Genomic DNA, 12,762 nt, shown 5'->3' on the forward strand with positions numbered 1-12,762 from the left:
AGGCAGCCACTTAACCAACTGAGCCACCCAGGCATCCCTTGAGTGTGTTTTGATTCCCCTTACACTACCTTTTTTGTTTTAGTTTTAGTTTAGCCCCTGGAGACCCTTAAGATTCCTTATTATTTTTCCATTCACTAGAAGGGGTCATCTGTCCAGGCAAAACTGAATTCTCCAAGCTTGAGATCAGAAATAGTAAATCAATCCAGAAACCAAAATGGCAATAGATCATCAGAAAACTTCTCTGAGGTATTCTTTTCAGAATTTTATCCATTCAACTCTTTATTTATTGCTTCTTCAACTTGCTATTGCCTTCAATAGGTTAGTTTTTAATTTCTTCTCAATTTTCAGTTGATTTTCAGGGAGCTCACTTATCCATCACAAGTTATTGTAACCTACTGGAATGTGAGTATCTGAGTCTCTCCTAACTTAACAATTCCACGGATTGCATTCCCAAACATTTTTATTTACTTGTCTTAATATGCATGCTGAACATCCACACTGAAAGTAACTAAACAACTAAAATCTTCAAAGTAAATTCTACTGTACAAAGGTTTTTAAAACATGCCTACATTTCCTGGTCTCTAGGCAAATTGTCTACCTGCTCAAGAGGTTTAAAAGGGACCCCTCCCTCATTTAAATAGAATATAAATCAAAGCACCATAGAGCTAGATGTAGATGATAGATAGGTAGAAAGATGATAGATAGGTAAGTAGGTATGTAGATAGATGAATCACTCAAGAAAGAGAGAGAACAGATGACTGAAGTAAAATATAGGAAATTTAAATATATTAAGATAGGATACTTTAGGATAGTCCTGAACCAGGACCCAGGAAATCTGGGTTCAAAGACTGAGTTTTCCACTTTATCAAATGTTTCATGAGAAAAATACAAGATATTAATATTTGTAAGATTTATTGGGATGCCTGTGTGGCTCAGGTCATGATCCCAGGGTCCTGGGATCAAGACCCCTATCAGGCAGGCTCCTTGGTCAGCAGGGAGCCTGATTCTCTCTCTGCCTGCAACTCCTTCTGCTTGCTCTCTCTCTCTCTCTCTCTCTCTCTGACATATAAATAAATAAATAAATAAGTCAAATCTTTAAAATGTTTTAATTATTTTAGAGAAAGTGTGTGAGTTGTGTGTGTGGTAGTGGGGAGGGTGGATACAGGGAGAGAGAAAGAGAATCCCCAAGCAGATTCCCCAGTAAGCACAGAGCCAAAGACATGGCTAAGCCCCAAACCCTGAGGTCATGACCTGAGCAGAAATCAGAAGTCAGCAGCTAAACTGGCTGAGCCACCCAGGCACCCCTAGATATCAATTTTTATTAGAGATAAGCATGAGAACATGCAAATATAGAGAAAATAGAGAACACCTAAGGTCCTTTGGAACTATTTTGGCACAAAACCAGTATCTCATCTGTAATGAATAATATTAACTATGGCATTATCCACAAGAGCTAAGCTAGGACCCCCATCTAAGTGTTCATCAACATATAAAAGTGTAAGGAAGCAAAATTTGCCACCCCAAAATTCGTCTCCTTGGCATACTAGGATTATTTTATACAGACTGTTTTCAATTTAAATTACATTTAATTTTTAACTACAAAGGAGAAGCTCTAAAAATCAAGGGTTGCTAAATAACCAATATAAATATGTACCAGTACATAATTACATACTTTAAGTCAATCATTTAATGCTTCAAAATAAGCTCAGCGTTCAGGAAAATAGCACTAATCATTAATTTTATTTTGAGATTAAGTCATCTTGGAATATTATTCATACAGCAATGATATAGGAATATGGCTGTCAGGGTTTTTTTTTTTTTTTTTCAAATATAGGTTAGCATATTGCAAATGTAGGTCAGTGCCTCTCCTTGTTTCATTTGTAATTTTTCCAGAACTGCCTTGCCTTAAGGAGATGCGATGAGAATACTTATATATTATTTAATGGTTAAAATGTGGACCAGTTTAGGATTACTACCCTGTGACTACGGGATGACAGACCATTCACCTCTCAGTAGTTGTTTAAATGGCCTTAGAAGGCCTCACAGAGTCTCAATGACTTCCTCTCCAAATTCATGAGCAGATCACATCTGCCCTTCCCACACTGCTATAAAGGATGCAAAATAAAAGCCGCCGTAGCAATGAAGTAGTAAAGGGGAAAGCTGTTTTACGCATGGGTCATTCTCTGCCTCTGACTGCAGAATCAGAAGATCCTGGAAGTTGCTACTTGCCTTGCTTGTGTTCAACATCCTGGGCATGTTGGCTCATTAAAATCATTAACCTACTTGCATTCAGGCAGAGCCCAAATTCTTCCCTTAACAACAGCAACAACAACAAAAATACCCAACATGTAAGGTTCTTTATTTTTTTCCCTCTAGCTTAATTAAATGCTTTAGTGGAAGAAAAATAATTAGATAATTTTCAGCAATATCTAATTTACAATTCATTGCAACTGTAGTCAAAGCAGGGTCAGTAGAGAGAAAAAAAAAGGAATCTTTTTAATGGGGATTAATTGATCTATGGTAAAGTAATGATTAAAATAGACCTTCTGAGTTTTTACTGCAAAGACATACTATGTTCTAACTGGTTAACCTTCAGGGAACATCAGAAGGATAATGGTGCTGTACAAAGGTTAGGACAGATTTTAGGGAGGAGCTGTTTAACAGAATGTGACTATGTGGCAAAAGAATATTATCCTAACTCAAAATAAATCACCTAATTTTTTTTTTTTTTTTTGTCTAACAAAGACAGGTGAGCAAAGCAAAATAAAGATGTGATACAAATTTTAATTACAAATTAAGAAAAGGCAAACTTCTTTAATACGATCACAACTGTATCACTGGAGACAGCCAAGCCTTAGAAAACCATTAATATTAAAGTCTGGTAGCTACTTAAATTGATGTGGAACCTCTTTTTTCACAAAGTTAAAGATATTTAGTGCACTGACCTACTTTTTATGATTATAGAATATTAGTAGAGAATTTTCAAATACAAAATACTCTACAGATGTCTCTAATCCTGTTACTCATCAAAATTTCAAGATTATTAATCTAAGGTTAATGCTCCACTGAACAGAATTAAGGAAAAAGCTCCACTGAACAGAATTAAACAGACCAGGAAGACTTCATCCAAGACTACTGCAATAGAGATTAAACTCAACTTCACGGAAAGAAAGGCTGGAGAGATTTAAGATTTAAGGGTGAGTGAGTAGAACATTTACCAGAGGAGGGAAGACTTGCTAAATGTGATTAGATCCTCTGTGGTTGCTAACTGGTGAGGACTGTCCTAATTGTAATAGTTGGTGAGTTGTTGGGCTCCTACCCTCCAGAAAGACTGGGAGGTAGCAGTACTATTTTTCTAGATTGCATTTCAAGGGGATGGCTTCCAGGTGCTTGAGAAAAGACAATCCTGGGTTATAAAATTCATGCCGAAGAAGATTTTTCCCAAAAAGGGACAGAGACTTTGCATTACAAGAGTAAATGCTTTAGTTTAGTGAAGATGAAAACTTTAAGGCCATCCAGGTAAAGACCAAAAGACTTGTAAGTTACTTATTAAAAAATCAGTGAATTGGATCAAGGGCAGTTATTTTTCTTTTTTTTTTTTTTTTTTTTCAAGATTTTATTTATTTTAGAAAGAAAGAAAGCGAAAGAGGAGATACACATGCCCACGTGGGGAAGGAGGTAGGACAGAGACTTCAAGCAGACTCCCTGATGAGCGTGGAACTTGACACTGGGCTCAAAGCCAAGACCCCCAAGGTCATGACCTGAGCTGAAACCAAGAGTCAGACACTTAACCAATTGAGCCACCCAGACACCACAAAGTTGTTACTGTCTATCACTGTTTATATTCTGAATGTGAACTAGAGTGGAATCTGTTTTATTATAAATCTTTTACAGGTAGATATTTTAAGAAAATTTTTGTTCTCTTCCATCCCAAATAATAATAAAATAATAGTTAATTTATTAAGTCTTGAAAACAAACACAGAACTCTGAGACAAACCCACTGACTTACATCTTTCATGAAATTAAATTTTGGGGTTATTGACTTACTAAAATGTTGTTACAGAGACATCACCAGAGTCATGGTACATTACTGACGCCACATGCCTTAAGTCAAGTATTTACATTTTAATGCTCCCTCTTTTTCCCATTTCTACAGTGTTATAGATGAAAACATTGACCCAGGGCTAAGTCACAGCCCCTTAAAACAAGAGCCGCTTGAAGCAAGGCAGTCAGAGAACATACTCTTAAATATTCTGCTATGTGAAGAGGATAATTTTCATTTTATAGATAAGGATCTGAGACTCTGAGGTTCAATGCCACAAATACACTAAGAGTCAAGGTGGCTATTGTTTTTACTATTTTCTCTGTCAATTTTACTTAGGCAGGTTGGTATTTCAATATCCAGAGTTCTTAAGCAGCCCATTATTTTTGTTTTATGTCTTTCGTTTTTCACCTCTTGAAATCTTTTTTTGGAGTATAATTAAGTACAATGTTATATCCCTTTCACATGTACAAGATACCAGCTGAACATTTCTGTATCCTACTCAGTCTCACCACAGTAAGTGTAGTCACCAGCTGTCGCCAGACATTATTACAGTATCATTGGCTATATTGCCCATGCTGTTCTTTTCATTTCTGTGACTTTTTATTTAAAACTGGAAATTTGTACTTCTTAATCCCCTTTATTTTGCCCACGTATTTGTTTTTCTCTGACTTACCTCGCTTAGCATAATACCCTCTACATCCATCCGTGTTGCCTCAAAATGGCAAGGTTTAGTTCTTCTTTATGGCTAATATTCCATTACACGCACACAAAAGTCCCACATCTTTATCCATTCATCTATATCGATAGACACTTGGGTTGCTCTCAGGAAATATTTCCTGGAACATTATTCACTCTCTGGGAAGGAATATGAAAAACCAGGAAGATGATCACTAACTTAACGTGGATGAGGTGGAGGAGAAAGTGAATAAAAAGACAACTTCTGTTATGGGTAAATTCCTATTTTCCAACCTGTTTCACTAGGTTGCTGAGAAATCGATACATTTACAACTCACTTTTCCTTCACTATTTGTTCTCCCTTCCTTGTCCTCTCTTCGCATGCTGTCTGGCCAATTAGATGCTCAATATGTTTGCTTTCAACTTTGACAACTGATTGTATAATTTCCATCAGAGATAGTTCTGTTTCATTCCTTTATTTTCAGTGCCATGAACCATAGTATATACATACCAATTATATAACCACCAAGACATCTAGAAGCTATAAAATAATGGGTAAAAATTGTTGTGTAATTATTATCAATCCTAAATATTCTTACTAATTATTCAAAATGAACACCTATAGCATCATACAAATATTTCTCTCCTTGTGAACTTAAAACCAGAGATTAGAATTTTAAACCATGACAAAGCTTTGGGGTTATTATTCACAGCTTCATACTCTAAACTGAACTCTTAAATTCATTTGCTAATTAAAAAGACATTTCTGACTGAAAAAAAAAGTTATCCACCATGTATAGACATGAAGCTGATTGTCACAGAAATTTTTGAGCAAATTGCTAATATTAGTCAACCCACCACCTATTTAACAAAGCCCCCAGAAAAACAAACAGTGCCCTTGAAAGTTAAGACTAACATAAAAACTTCCTAGATCACTGCCTTAGCCTAAATTTTGATATCTTCAAAACAGGAGTTTTCATGGATAAATTCTTACCTCGGGTTTTAAAAGAAACAAAATATATTTTGTTTCAGTTAAAGGAGGAAAAGAATCAGAAACCAAAAGAGTCACTGAATTGGTTAAGGGGGAAAGTATATATATTTGATATATTTAATAATGGATTTTAATCTCAAATAAAATAAGTGTAAACAAATGCACACAAATTAAATCAGCTTGACCATGAAATAAATGCAACCAAGATATTTTTATACCAGTCAACTCTAATATTTGAGAGCCATTTATCAGAGGGCACCAAAATTTTAAGATAGATTAAAGGGCCTTCTTCACTTTAGCACTTAAAACTCCATGATTTATTAGCATGTTTTAAATGAAAAGTGGAATAACTAGATAATTATTAGAGCTTCTGTGGAATCTATTAAGAGCATATATATTAGAAAAAAAATGCCATATACTCTAAAAGAACTCCTAAATGCCACATCATGTTCTTGCCGAGTGCAAGGCCAGACTTTTAATAGCCGGATGGTGACAGCGCATATGCATCTAAGGGCAAAGCACATGCAAAAGAAGCTAATTAACATCAAACACTAATTAATCCCTCAGTATTTAGCAATGAAGTATCAGCAGCTGTCTTAGATGCCATATGCTAATTAGCATTAATAAACTTCAGAAATAATTGTCTCCATTGTTCTATGTCATAATACTCCCTCTAATTGTACTTTGGAGAGCATTGCCTATAAGTGGTAGCAAGCATTCCACTGCATCGCCTGAAGTTTAATGAGCAATTTACTGTGACTTGTGGCATTAGAAGAGAATATATACAGGAATGAGAAAAGATTAATGCCAATTTTAAAATCCATAATTAAGTTGTTGGCTGTACTCGTGTCTCCACCATTCCAATATTCAGACAGGGGAGATTGTTACTTTGGCTCCACATTATCTTCAGGGCAAGAAATGCAAAGTTTAATAGAGGGAATAGGAGTCCCTGCCTCAGCCACAGGCGGTCATTGTGCCCAAATCCAGTTTAGTCTCTCACTGGAAACGGTGCCATCAAACTTGAGCAATGTAAAACATCCGAAGAAAGATGATCTTTGGAAAGAAAACGACTCTGATTTTCCTAATGTCAGCAAAAATCAGCAAACTGCATCCTGGATAGTAGGTTCTACAGCACCTGGGGAAGATGGCCATTACGTATCTTGGAAAATGCCTAACAATCCAAGAATTTTCCAATAATTTTTAGTTATTGTTCCAGGAAGTAGTCTTCAAAATAAAATACCATGGAGTGGGGTGAGTACCTACAAATATGCAGATACCAAAGACTATCAGATACGATTCTTGACCTTGGAAATCCTGCAGTGTTAATAAAGGAATTAACATATATGCAACGACATCCTAAAAAGTTAGTCAACATAAAAATACATTTTGTAAATACATATACCTGGGCCATTCTTAATAATTGAGAAGATAGTGTGGGACTATATAAACTATGGGTGAAACACATACACAAGCAATGGTATGACTGTAAGACTTTCTATAAGCCTTTTATTTGAAATGAAAAAGCAACAATTGGTGGCAAATTATATGACATTTCCAGAATTATTTCTTTGATAAACACCCTGAGTAATTAAAATATATACTTCCATATGTATGGACATATATATCAGTAAGACAAAGTCTATGTTAGATCCCCTGATAAATTATTAAAATGAAGTTATTTTCACTGATCTTCTAATTACCAGTTTATACCTAGCTTAATTACTGAAAACTGTGTTTTCATATATGTGCTACCAAACTGAGCACTCTAAAACTGTATTTTAATAGAACCACAGCCCTTATTACTATATGACCTTTTCTGATAACAACTAATAACTTTAAATAATTTAATTTGCTCTTTTAAATTCTATCTAATGATCAAATTTAAAATAATGAAAGAAAAAAAATTGTTACTAAGGAATACCAGGAATATCTTCTTGCACAGTATCTATTGTAAAACCCCAAGAATTTTATATCTGTTTTCTAGGTTATGGATGCAATAAGTTTTGGAAAACATTATGTTCTTTGATCTGGGCATGAGGAGCTTAGAGCCAGATACTGCGTCTTATTTATCACATGAGATCATATTTTTTTACATTTACCCATGTTAATGGTATTCCTGATTATCTTTTTTATCTGTGGGTTTATTGTCCTGATTTATTAATTTTATCCTTTGGGATTTTAAGTAAACTTTTAAGCTGTATTCTAATTCTTTGTATAAATTAAGTGACCCACCTCAAATACAAACATTAAAAAATGCTATTAATTTCAAAATGAAATATCATTTGCAGCAAACATTTTTAAATTTTTGTAATTTCTGTTGATTCATATTGATTCATACAGGAGCAGGACTAAAATTTGTCCTTGTAAAGGTTGCCCTTAATTCACAAATGCTTAAAAAGAATTTAAGAATTCTTTTTAAAGGCTTCACCGGGCTAACTGCCATTGATTAAATTCAAATATTAAGAGTAAGATATTTTAGAGAAGATATTTTGAGACTGTATCATTAAATATTATGAAAAATTTTCCAAAGGGACAAACAGATGTGTTTATGTATGCACACTCACACACATTCCTAAATACACAGTTCGTATTTTACATTCACTACAGAGATAGGCCAGCTCTCGACTTGAAAGGAGGTGGTGAGAGGGAGAGAAACAGAGGGTGGGAGAGAGAGAGAAAGGAAGAAGGAAGCAAAGAAAAAAGAAGAGGAGGAGAGAGAGAGAGACAAAGAGGGAAGGATGGACAGAGGGAGTGGAAGCCATTGGTCTTGATGCTGGTGTAAATAATAAAATGCTCCCAAGAGCCTCTATTCTCAGGTTGGCCTTAAAGTGGCTCAGAAAGCTTGATTAGATGTTGCTGTATGCTCTCTATTATCTTCATCCACTGAATCTATCAGACAGATAGGTGCCTGACAATAGTTGATCTTAGAAGATGGGTACTTATTAATCAATATTAGTAAGTCCTATTTTGTAAGATCCTTCTGAAATACTGAGTCATAAGGTTAAGGACTGAGGTAACTGTATCAAAAGTATATGCTGATTCCTAGTTTTCTGATTCTGTTGGATGACTGATGTTCTGCAAGTTCATCTGCATCTTCTGGGATGTTATTAGTCTATGCTAGCGCTATCATTACTAGTAAAGTAACACTTTAAATGTATTGAAATCTATGAATTGGACACTGTATTAGAGATTCTAAATAATGTATTTCCACCCATTCTTAGAATGGTCCCTTTCAGTAGATGTTGCTGCTCTTATGATTGCTATCATATTCCAGATGATAAAATGTAGTTTGCAAAAGGGCAGACAATTTTCTCCAGGCTATGCAACCACCAAGACCTAGGACTCAGAACTAACTCAGGGAGAGGGTTTATAAACAATTTAAATAAACACTATATTTGGATGTTTTATTTTAATATTTTTGATAAATTTAAATAGTGTATAAATTTTAGGGTTTTTTTAAAGATTTTATTTATTCATTTGAGAGAGAGAGTGCAAAGAGAGAGAGAGGGAGAGCACATGCAGGGCCAGGGGTAGAGGGAGAAGCCGATCTCCCACCAAGCGGGAAGCCTGATGCAGGGCTCGATCCCAGGACTCTGGGATCATGACCTGGGCGAAGGCAGACACTTAACTGTTAACTGCTGAACCACACAGATGCCCCTCCAGTTAGTTTGCAATCTTTCCATTTGTAACCTACTCATTCTCTTCTTTATTATTTTAACTTCATTTGATGATTAGCAAAAGTTAGTTTTAGGTTTAAGTAATTATCAAGTTTTTTTTTTTTTTAACATTAAAAAGCTCTACATCTGTCTTCACATAAATACTACATGTCAGACTAGGTCAGGCTTCATTATTAGTTCTTCTTCTACATGGCTCACAGTTATTATGATGGAAGTCATTATTTATTGCCTAAAGTGCCTCATTCTATTATCTATAAATTCATTTGAATTTGTATCTATGCATGTTAATATTAATAGTATATGGGAGTCTCCTTTTTAATCAAGTCTGAAAGAATGTAAATAAGTCAACAGCTGTGTGTCTTTATGAATTTTAAAATAAATATAACTTTTCATCAAGATTGATTTTTTCAAAATTAATAAATATGGAAAGGTATGATTATATACTCCTTTTTATAAATGAGAAAGAGATGATGCAGAGTAAAATGTCCCCAGATCTTTCTGGATAACTATTGGTGCTTTTGATAATAGACGGATACTATGTGTCAGTTTCTCTCTCTATCCCATCATGTTAAATACACAGTTGCAAGTTCCCTCATGGCAGGACCTGTGTGAGTTATTCATACTCCCAGGCAGCTCCAAGGCTTCAACAGTCACCATCACAGGGGACTCAAAATATAATTGGACCCTGAACTTAAAAGTACCTAGCAGATACAGTACCTTTTACTTAGAAAATATATTTATCTCCTTGAGAGAATATACTGAAATTCCCAAACATGAAGAAATGAATGACTGCCAAAACATTGTGGATAGTTTATTGGTAGAAATAACTTCTCAATTTTAAAATACTTAATCTCATGTAAATAATGTAGGTAACTTTCAGCTTCACATGAAGGCTGTCATAAGGATTTTGGAATAGAATTTGCTGGTTTTCTTCAAATTAATGATTAAAATAACATAAAATGAGAATCAAGAGTTTTTTCCTTGACAAGGAGACTGTATCTTATTTAATAGACAGGGGGGAAACATTTTACTCTACCTTACAAGAAAGTAAAATGTACAAATCCTTTTTTCCCAAAATACATAAATTATTCTATTCAAATATGTTATTCCTTCAGCATTTAAACAAGAGCAGAGGTTTTCAAGGTTATTTATGAGTTATAACTTATTTTATTTCCTAAGAAAAAGAAATGTAATCGGCCTTATTTATAAATGATACCATATACCCAGGAATTTTCAGTAGGCTATTCAGATGCCAATTACTACATTTTTACATTATTTAACTGAGAACTGGTCTTCCTATTTGAACATGTTTGAATTTTAAATATATTATCAATCATGTGATATTTTGTTTGATTTGAAACAAAATGAAACAAATAAAACTATCTGCATCTTTTCTGAATTACTAGCATATTCAAACCTCAACATTACAGTTCTTTTTACCAAATACCAAATCCACAATTGTCATTTTCATGTGTTTCTTCTTTCTAATATTAATAATTAGAACAAACAACTCAAAACCAAAGAAATAAATATTTCCTATCAAATAATCAAGGTGCTTTGGATTTCATAGAGGTTTTTCAAATCATTTCTCACATTTATGACAATTTCAGGTTTTTTGGCATATCTTTTGTAAGCATATAGCAAGACACTGATGGCTGTCAATGTTTGACACAGTTCTTTACATCTAGTAAGATCTGAATTAGATTAAATATTTAACATTATATTGGAGTATCTGTGGTTAATATTTTTAGCATTCAGAGACCTTTCCAGTTCTCCTGTCCTTGTGACACTTACAGTTATATTTTCAAAGGAACAGACAGATTATAGGAAAGTAGCAATACAACATGGTGACTATAGGTAGCAACAAGGTACCGTATATTCGCAAGTTACTAAGACAGAAAGTCTTAAAAGTTATCGCCACCAAAATAAAAGCTTTGTAACTGTGACATGATAGAAATATTAACTAGCCTTAGTGTGGTAATCACTTCACAATATATACAAATACCAAATGATTACATTGTACACCTTAAACTTACACAATATCAATTAAACCTCAATATGGCTAAGCAAGAGAGAAAAAAAAAAATTTCCTTCCCTCAACTTTGAAGGTAGGGATGGTCATGGGGCTTGTCTTAGCTAATGAAATTTGAAACTGTAATGTGCCAATTCTAGGTGAAAGTACTTAAGACCTATCAAGCATATGAATCTACATATGTTTCCCCTCTGTTGGTGAAGTCTAATATCTTCTCGTGATATGGTAACATGATAGGATGTTGGAATCTTTTCTAGCCTGGATATCTAAGTAACAGCAAGGGACCCTGTTATGACATACATTACACATGTACTATGAGTGTGTTTTTAAAACTTAATAATTTCAAGTTCTTTATATTTTAGAATGGTTCTCACATCACCTAGCATAACTTTATTAGCACTGTTTTGTTTTAACTGCCTGAATTTCCTGTTAAATATTTTTAAATAACAGACTTTATGTGGAAATGTAACATGGGCTCTTGCCTGAGAAATTACTTATTTAGCAAGCTCATGTAAAATATTTGCACTTCACTATAGTTTAATATTTTAAAAATTCCCCATTACTGCACATTTTATAAAAGTGATTATCAAAAAGAGATTATGAACCAAACATAAAATGATAAAAAAAAAAAGTGCTTATGCAAGAGAAATGCTCTATATCTTCATTGAGGTGTTGGCTAAACATACACACACACACACACACACACACACACATATGTGTATATCTATAGATACACTCAGTATATTATTTTCATCAAAACTTACTCAACAATATGCTTAAATGCGAGGACAGGAATATTTTTTTTTAAAGATTTTATTTATTTATTTGACAGAGAGAAATCACAAGTAGATGGAGAGGCAGGCAGAGAGAGAGAGAGGGAAGCAGGCTCCCTGCTGAGCAGAGAGCCCGATGCGGGACTCGATCCCAGGACCCTGAGATCATGACCTGAGCTGAAGGCAGCAGCCTAACCCACTGAGCCACCCAGGCGCCCTCAACAATATGCTTAAAATAAAATTTATTTTTGCAAAAGTTAAATTTATTACATTAAAATTATTTACTACACTTGATCTTAGCCAAAAGGCCAAGAAGCATTAAAAAATTATTTAATTCAAATCATATTTCAGGGAATATGTAAAATACATTTTAAAAATGTGAGTTTAAAAAATAAATAAATAAAAAATAAAAAAGGTACTCTGTGTATCACTTAGGATAAAGTAAGTATCCTCCTTTATGAGAAAAAAATAAGCTTCCTGAACTTAATTATTATTTTATGAAGTTTTTCCTTTTTTTTTTCTTTAAATAGCACCACAGAAACTTTTTGGTTGAAGCACATAGTATTTC

At 34.1% G+C, this 12,762-nt stretch overlaps 1 non-coding gene across 1 annotated transcript; it reads right to left on the reverse strand.

Annotated features, from left to right (window-relative positions):
- Positions 1-12,332: 12,332 nt before the first annotated feature.
- On the reverse strand, positions 12,333-12,514 carry LOC131812009 (U2 spliceosomal RNA). Its single transcript, XR_009346239.1, has one exon. It is a non-coding gene; the product is annotated as a U2 spliceosomal RNA (small nuclear RNA).
- Between the last annotated feature and the right edge of the window lie 248 nt (positions 12,515-12,762).

This window comes from Mustela lutreola, chromosome 11 (assembly GCF_030435805.1).
Source record: "Mustela lutreola isolate mMusLut2 chromosome 11, mMusLut2.pri, whole genome shotgun sequence".
NCBI lineage: Eukaryota > Metazoa > Chordata > Mammalia > Carnivora > Mustelidae > Mustela > Mustela lutreola.